The sequence below is a fragment of the Miscanthus floridulus genome, chromosome 11 (assembly GCF_019320115.1).
Source record: "Miscanthus floridulus cultivar M001 chromosome 11, ASM1932011v1, whole genome shotgun sequence".
NCBI classification, from domain to species: Eukaryota; Viridiplantae; Streptophyta; class Magnoliopsida; order Poales; family Poaceae; genus Miscanthus; species Miscanthus floridulus.
Window position 1 is genome coordinate 37,821,455 of NC_089590.1, and position 8,918 is coordinate 37,830,372.

Here is an 8,918-nt window from a genome sequence, read left to right on the forward strand (position 1 = left end):
GAAGTCTATATATTAGTTACATAATCTTGTGGGCCTGCAACATTATGTTTCTTTTTTACTTTTGTAGCTCTTTTAGAGCTTTAGTTCGACCTGGTGAACCTTGTGCATTGAATTATTTCTATAAATAATTATACATCAAGGTGTTTTTTTTTTATCTCCAACATTGAGATGATTTCCCATCGAAAAATGTGAACATTTGTAGGCCACAAAGATATGCCATCAATATTATATCACGAGGATGTATGTTGTAATATTTCTGAATAAGGTAAGTAAATGACATGTAATGGACAATACCAAGTGATTTGACAGTCTCCGTTTCCCATATAAAGCTATTTCGGGCTGATTATAGATGAATGTCGCAATACCCTCATATAAGAGCGCCATGCAAGTATAACACCTAAGCGAGATGTGCACGTCAAAATATGCAAAATGCTTGGTGACGCAACACTCAGACTCAAGAGCACACTGAAGCTACAAATGAACGTTGAAATGTGCAAAATACGAGACCTGAGGAAGCACAGCAAAGAGAGATAAGAAAAAGATAGAAATGGATTACTGGCACAACACTTTGAATAACAATTCTATTGCCATGGAAAATCGAAAATATATCACCCCAATGTTATAGCACTTAATGCAAATTCAAATGTCCTGATAGCCCAACGAGTTGGAGTAGATTATTCCTGAGGGAAGTGAATCACCTATTTACGTCTAGATAGCTTCACACTAGACACATGATGTTAGCACCCTTGATATGGATGCTAGTCGACTCAAAATCGCTAACAAAATTGCTAATTTGCTTGATATTGAACTAATTTTAATTTTTGTTACATATTATGGGATTTCAAATACATGTTTTATCCATGTGATCATCTGTCATATATAGGATTGTAGTATATCAATAATACCTAGCAAGGAGGAAACCTTTTTCTTTCTTCCTCTTCAATTCAGTCTTCTGTCTGCGAACGGGCCGGACTGTGTGCGCGGCTCAACAGCCCAGCCCAGCCCAGTCTTCCAGCACCGACTCCATAGTAAGCCCAGAACCGAAACCGATCACGGCTCACTCCCCAAATCCGGCAAGGCAATCCCCATCGCCGCCTCCGTCTTCCTCCGACCCCACCTCGAACCCAACCCACAGCGGGAGCCGAGCCCTCGACGCCTTTCCGGAAGGCCGCGTCGTCGATGGCGGCCGAGGGCGGCGGCGGCGGCCAGGAGACGTTCGAGGCGCGGGTGAAGCGCCTGTTCGGGTCCCGCCTCTTCGACGCCGTCCCGGACTCCTCCTTCCCGACGGCCTCCTGGTCCGTGGCCGCGGGCGACGTCGAGCGCCACCGCTGGGCGAAGCCGTCGGAGGCCCGCGACGCGGAGGAGGAGGCGGCGGGGCTGGCCGCCCGCGGGGACACGCCCTGCGCATCCGCCTTCTACGACGCCAACGGGTGCCTCCGCGGCCGGAGGCGCAGGTCCAGGCAGGAGGAGTTCGAGGGGGACCTAGACGAAGACGACGACGAGGAGGACGGGGAGAGGGAGGGGAAGGCGGCGGAGCAGGACGAGGAGGAGGGGGTTAGGGTTAACATCGGCCTCGACCCCACCCTGGATCGGGAGGTGAGCGAAGTTGTCTTCTGTCATTGATTTTATTTGGTTTGACCAGTTAGTAGTTGTCCATAAGCTGTTCTTATACTATATCATAATTGATGCTTGGAAGTTTGTTGGAATCAAGCTGTGAAGTAACATTAGGATCAAATCAACTATCGATCTTCAATCTATGCCTTCCTAAGGAAACGTTTTCACCTAGGATTTATTGCCTCCTAACTAGGGTTCTGTATGATTTGGATAAAGAATAGGCAGAGATGATCATTTGATCAGAGCATTTTATTGACCATTTTCTCAATGGTTTGTGCCATAGTTCCATGTTGTCGCATTTGTGCTTCATTTGTCGTCTTGGGCGCATGTCCTGGTGACTGAGAGTACGGACCAATGCATATTAGATTTAATGGTTCACTAGGCCCTCTTTGGCAGTTTTTTAATTTGAAAGGGAGCATGTCCCATTTCCTTTCAGTTTTTTAATTTGAAAGGGAGCATGCCCCATTTCCTTTTGGTTATTGATGAGTTTTAGTTAATGATAAAGAGTAACTAGACATCGTAATTTCAGTGTGATATATTCTTGACCTCAAAACACCTTAAGTAACTTATCTGGACTTCTCTTGAATGTTTCTTCATGGTCGGTCACTATGAGTTATCATATCTATCGCCGTTGGTTTGCCTCTAGTGGCTTGTTATCTTAGAAGAGTTGTTTTTACAGGAAGAGGAGGACAAGTATGATAGAGAGGCCTTTGGTAGAGAGGAGGCTGTTGACCGCATGTACATGCATGATATAATGGATGATGGCATAAACATGAGCATCAACCTTATAGTCCCTGACCTCCTTGATGATTCCATTGAAGAGGTGTACCGTTTTAAGAAGGATCCTCGGGCAGATACGAGGGCAGCATCTGCAAGACTCAGAGAAGATGATGGTTCTGCTAAAGATGGTGACTCTCACTATGCCGCTCAAGCCAAGGAGTTCCCCACTGTAGGATTTCAGACAAAGAAAGCTGTGGAGGAAGTCAATGTAAAACCTATACTAAAGAGGAAGGAGGAGCAAGCTGATTTAAAACCAAGGAAACGTGTCCGGTTCGATGCTAATGTTAAGGATCGTGAGTCGGATATGTTTGAACATGATGAAGATTCTCCAATGGTTCCTCAATCCATGGATGTAGTCACTGAGAGGAGGAGGAGGAGGGCACGTCTACTTTGTCTGCATCTCCTGGGGTCCCTGACTATGTAAGGAACCCTTCAAAGTACACCCGTTACACCCTGGATGTACCAGAGTCTAATGATGACTCGAACAGGGCAGCTCTTGCTGACCTGCATGATCTGTTAGGGAGATCGGACCCAAACAGGATACATTCTGAGACACCTGTTGAGATTCCTAGCTCAGTCACATTCATCCCTCGCAAGAAATCAGTGGATGCCATGGCAGTGGATGAGGGTCCCAGAGCTATTGATTCCAACTCATCTGTAATTGGAATGGTAGCAGGTGCCTCTGATGAACCTGATCAATGTGAGATGGATGAAGATGACAGTAAATCATCGTCAACGCCACAGATGCATACAAACTCAAAGGCAAGCTCCCGGCGTTACAGGTCAAGTAGAACAGATGATGATGAGTGAAATTGAGGATCCCAGGGTACCTAGTCTGATGTTTGTTTCCATCAAGTTTCAGAATACCTTATGTAAATCAGGATATATGTGTGTTCTTGTGCTTTGATCTTGTGATCTGAGCTAACCAACTATGTTTAAGTGCTTTTCCCCCATATTCTTTGTTGTTCTACAATTTGTTATACCGGGAGGCACATAGGATGTCAACATTAGAAATTTCCAGAAACTTCACTGGTAAGTTGTCTTAGCTGTGTCTCAGTCCGATTGTGTCAGACAATATGAACCTTTTTTTCCCTTTTCAGTTTATTCTGCTTGCAGAAATCAATTTAGAGGAAACCTAACTGACCCTAGATTTTGTATCATCATTCATCGGATATGCACTTCCATTCCTCTGTAGAAACGAGAGTCAGCAGAATACACAGTTTTGGGGCCATAGGGGCATACAAATACAATATCCCACAACAACAACAAAGCCTTTAAGTTTCAAACAAGTTGAGGTAGGCTAGAGTTGAAACCTAGCAGAAGCAATCAAGGTTCATGACACGTGAATAGCTGTTTTTCAAGCACTCCTATCTAAGGCTAAGTCTTTGGGTATATTCAATCATTTCAAGTCTTCTTTTATTGTCTCTACCCAAGTCAACTTCGGTCTTCCTGTGCCTCTCTTTACGTTACTATCCTGGTTTAGGATTCCACTACGCACCGGTGCTGTAGGGTCGAGATGGCGGACTAGAAGGGGGTGAATAGTCCTTCCTAAAACTTAATTGCGTCGGCCAACCGAAACAAGTGCGGAATTAAAACTATCGGTCTAGCCAAAACTATATCCCTCTATCTATGTTCTCTAGCACCTTACAAAGATCCTAATTAAGCAACTAAGGTGCCAAGCTAGCCAGAGCTCACATATCCAATTCTAGGAGTAAGGTCACACAAACCTATGCAACTAGTATTTTACACACTGGGGAGCTCCTACTCAATTCTAGTAAGCAAAAGCACAAAGCTCTTAAGCTCACTAGCAATGCACAATAACAAGGCAATCAATGCCAAATTAGCGAGCGCAAATACTTAGCTACACAAACTAAGCAATGTGAGTGACAAGGTTACACAAACCAAATTAGCCATGCAAAGGAGCTACTTCTATGCTACACAAGCAAGAAGATAACTAGTGAGCTACACAAGCTAACTAATTATAAGAGCAACCACACAAGCACAATGTATAACTAGTCTGATCGACTGGACGCACCTGGTCCCGCGTTCGGTCAACGGATGCACGCCACGTGTCGCCTCCGTTCAACCTCAGTCGCTTGATTTCAACGGTCGGCTGCCACAGCGCCAACGGTCAAGTGATGACCGGACGCATCTCTACGCCAAGACCGGACGTACCACCATTTGAGTCCTGGTCATTTCTAGATAGCTCCCCGAGCCTCTGTTTTGCGACCAGACGTGTCCACTCCTGCACGACCGGACGTAGACCAACCATAGTCCGATCGTTTCCAGAGAGCTCCCTGAGCCTCTGTTTTGCGACCGAACGCGTCAGGTTGGTCGCGATTGGATGAAGCACCTGAGTCTGGTCCTTCACCGCCTACCATGTGTCACTGCTTCTCCTCACGCCAAGACATCAGCGTACGTCACGACCGATCGGACGCAACCTCAACGCGTTAGGTCACCTCTTCGCGCCAGCGTCCGGTCACATGACCGAGACCGCGCGCTCAATTGATGCCACTGACCGGACGTGCCAGTCCTGCCGAGGCCAGCGTCCGGTCACTCATAGTGATCCCTTCTCGCCTCTATTTCATCGCCGAGTGGATCCACATCAACTCCAACTTCTTCTCCTTTGTAAATGTGCCAACACCACCAAGTGTATAACACCTTGTGCATGTGTGTTAGCATTTTTACAATCATTTTCTAAAGGATTAGCCACTCAACTTGCCACGTCCACTCGATCCTAGCAATGATGCAAAGTTAGATCACTCGAGTGGCACTAGATGCCCGATATGCAAACAAGTTTGCCCCTCTTGATAGTACGGCCATCTATCCTAAACCCGGTCATCAACTTCTCTACACACCTATGACCGGTGAAATGAAATGCCCTAGGTTATACCTTTGTCTTGCGCATTCCATTTCCATCTCCTTCATTGTCGATGCAACACATGCACCAACACGATCAACAATGATATGAATCCACTTCATATCATCACAGTGATCATATTGGTTCATCGATCTTGAATTCACTTGCTTTTCACCATTGCCTTCGTTCCATTGACGTCAGAGTCTTGCTCAAGCTTCACCGCCACGCGGTACATCGCTTCAAAGCCTCCAACTTGCCCTTCACACTTGCAACCGATCCATCAAGCCAAGTCATGTCTTGATCTTCTCCACCTTGATCACATGACTCAATGTCATGTCTCATGTGTAATTAGCTCCTTCATCATCACATGTGTGAGCTTTGCAACCTCTCCGAGCCATTTCCACCTCCATGCCATATGTTGCTCACACACATGTACATATGGACTAATCACATATGTATCTCACATAAAGACAATTAGTCCATCCTAGGGTTGTCACTCAATTACCAAAACCAAACAAGAACCTTTCAGGTGCCTCTAGAGGTCTCCGTTGGACATGTTCCAAACCATCTCAACCGGTGTTGGACAAGCTTTTCTTCAATTGGTGCTACCCCTAATCTATCACGTATATCATCGTTTCGAACTCGATCCCTTCTTGTATGACCGCAAATCCAACGCAACATACGCATTCCCGCGACACTTATCTGTTGAATATGTCCGTCTTTTCGTAGGTCAATATTCTGCATCATACAACATAGCTGGTCTAATCGCCGTCCTATAAAACTTGCCTTTTAGCTTTTGTGGTACCCTTTTGTCATATAAGACACCAAATGCTTGGCGCCACTTCATTCACCCTGCTTTGATTCTATGGCCAACATCTTCATCAATATCCCCATCTCTCTGTAGCATTGATCCTAAATATCGAAAGATATCCTTCCTAGACACTACTTGACCATCCAAACTAATATCTTCCTCTCGAGTAGTAATGCCGAAGTCACATCCCATATACTCAGTTTTAGTTCTAGTGAGTCTAAAACCTTTGGACTCCAAAGTCTCCCGTCATAACTCTAGTTTCTGATTCACTCCTGTCTGGCTTTCATCAACTAGCACTACATCGTCCGTGAAAAGCATACACCAAGGGATGTCCCCTTGTATGTCTCTTGTGACCTCATCCATCACTAAGGCAAATAGATAATAGGCTCAAAGCTGACCCTTGATGTAGTCCTATCATAATCGGGAAGTCATCCGTGTCTCCATCACTTGTTCGAACACTAGTCACAACATTGTTGTACATGTCCTTAATGAGCTTGACGTACTTCATTGGGACTTTATGTTTGTCCAAAGCCCACCACATAACATTCCTTAGTATTTTATCATAAGCCTTCTTCAAGTCAATAAAAACCATGTGTAGGTCCTTATTCTTCTCCCTATACCGCTCTATAACTTGTCTTATTAAGAAAATGGCTTCCATGGTTGACCTTCCGGGCTATGAAACCAAATTGGTTCATAGAGACCCGCGTTATTGGCTCTCAAGTGATGCTTGATAACTCTCTCCCATAGTTTCATAGTTAGTAGATCTGTACCAATATATTTCTTCCTCCACTCGTCAGGCATCTTGTTCAATCGAAAAATATGGTTGAATAGCTTGGTTAGCCATACTATTATGGCCCCGAGGCATCTCTACATCTCGATTGGGATACCATCCTGGTCCCATCGCGTTATCTCCTTTCATCCTTTTTAACGCCTCTCTGACCTTAGATTCTTGGATTCTCCGCACAAAGCTCCTATTGATGTCATAAAAAGAGTCATCTAACTAAAAGGTTGTGTCCGTATTCTCACCATTGAACAATTTATCAAAATACTCTTGCCATCGATGTCGGATCTCATCCTCCTTCACCAAAAGATGCCCCCTTTCATCCTTAATGCGCTTAACTTGATTGAAGTCCCTTGTCTTTCTCTCACGAACCCTAGCCATCCTATAAATGTCCTTCTCTCCTTTCTTCGTACTCAAATGTTGGTAAAGATCCTCGTACGCTCTACCCTTTGCCACACTTACAGGTCGCTTTGCAGTCTTCTTTGCCATCTTGTACTTCTCTATGTTGTCCACACTCCTATCATTGTACAAGCGTATATAACATTCTTTTTTCTCCTTAATGGCCCTTTAGACTTCCTCATTCCACTACCAAGTATCTTTAGCCTCGCCTCCACTTCCTTTGGTTACTCCACACACCTCTGAGGCCACCTTTCGAATGTTGGTTGCCATCTTCTCCCACATGTTGTTTATGCCCTATTCTTTCTTCCAAGAGCCCTCTTTGATAACCCTTTCCCTGAATACCTTTGACGTCTCCCCTTTTAGTTTCCACCACTTTGTTCTTTCAGTCTTAGCTTATTTATTCCTATGGGCACGCACCTAAAACGAAAATCTACCACCAAAAGCTTATGTTGAGAAACAACACACTCCCCTGGTATCACCTTACAACCCAAGCATGCGCGTTTGTCCTTTCTTCTTGCGAGGACAAAGTCAATCTGGTTAGAGTGTTGTCCGCTACTAAAGGTCACTAGATGAGATTCTCTCTTTCTAAAAAAGTGTTGGCTATCATCAGGTCAAAAGCTACCGCGAAGTCCAGAACTTCCTCCCCCTCCTGATTTCTACTACCATACCCAAAACCTCCATTAACTGCCTCGAAACCTGCACTTGTAGTACCTACATGTCCATTAAGATCTCCTCCTATAAAAAGCTTCTCACTACTAGGGACAGCTCTAATAAGGCCATCTAAGTCTTCTCAAAACTGTCTCTTAGCACTCTCGTCGATGCCTACTTGGGGGGCATACGCACTAATTACGTTTAAGACCATATCACCAATGACAAGCTTGACTAAGATAATCCTATCTCCTTGCCTTCTCACTCCCACCACACCATTCTTGAGGCCCTTATCAATCAAAACTCCTACTCTATTTCTATTCGCGATTGTCCCTGTGTACTAAAGCTTAAAACATGTATTGTCCACCTCCTTCGCCTTCTGCCCCTTCCATTTAGTCTCTTGAACGTATAATATATTTACACGCCTCCTAGTCGCGGTATCAACTAATTCTCTTAACTTACCTGTAAGCGACCCTACATTCCAACTACCTAAACGGATCCTATTTGGTTCGACTAGCTTCCTTACCCTTCGCACCCAGTCGACTCAGATGTGAAGACCCTTACTCATTTTTCACTATACCCGAAGAATTAAGTTGATGAGTCATACTATGAAGCTATGGGAGAGAGTTATCGAGCATCGCTTGAGAGCCAATAACGCCGGTCTCTATGAACCAATTTGGTTTCATAGCTCGGAAGGTCAACCATGGAAAGCCATTTTCTTAATAAGACAAGTTATGGAGCGGTATAGGGCGCCGATGTAGCGCGCCACTAAGGAAGCGACGACCCGATCCTTGCTCACTTGACATCATGCCCAGATCGCGACACGGCGCGTCACCAAGGGGTACCGACCTAGGCCCTTGCCCATTTAACACCATACCCAGGTTCCAATATGGCGCGTCGTTAAGAGGGTTACGTCCCAACGGTTTTCTTTCGGGTTTTATCTCTATTAGAATGGCTAGATTTAACGTTGGCTCGCCACGCCTATCACAACTATTCTCTTTTACCAGGGCTTGGGACCTGCTACG

The 8,918-nt window shown here is 45.0% G+C and overlaps 1 pseudogene; it reads left to right on the plus strand.

Annotated features, from left to right (window-relative positions):
• Positions 1 to 1,043: 1,043 nt before the first annotated feature.
• LOC136492991 (uncharacterized) lies at positions 1,044 to 3,347 on the plus strand (annotated as a pseudogene).
• The last annotated feature ends 5,571 nt before the right edge of the window (positions 3,348 to 8,918 follow it).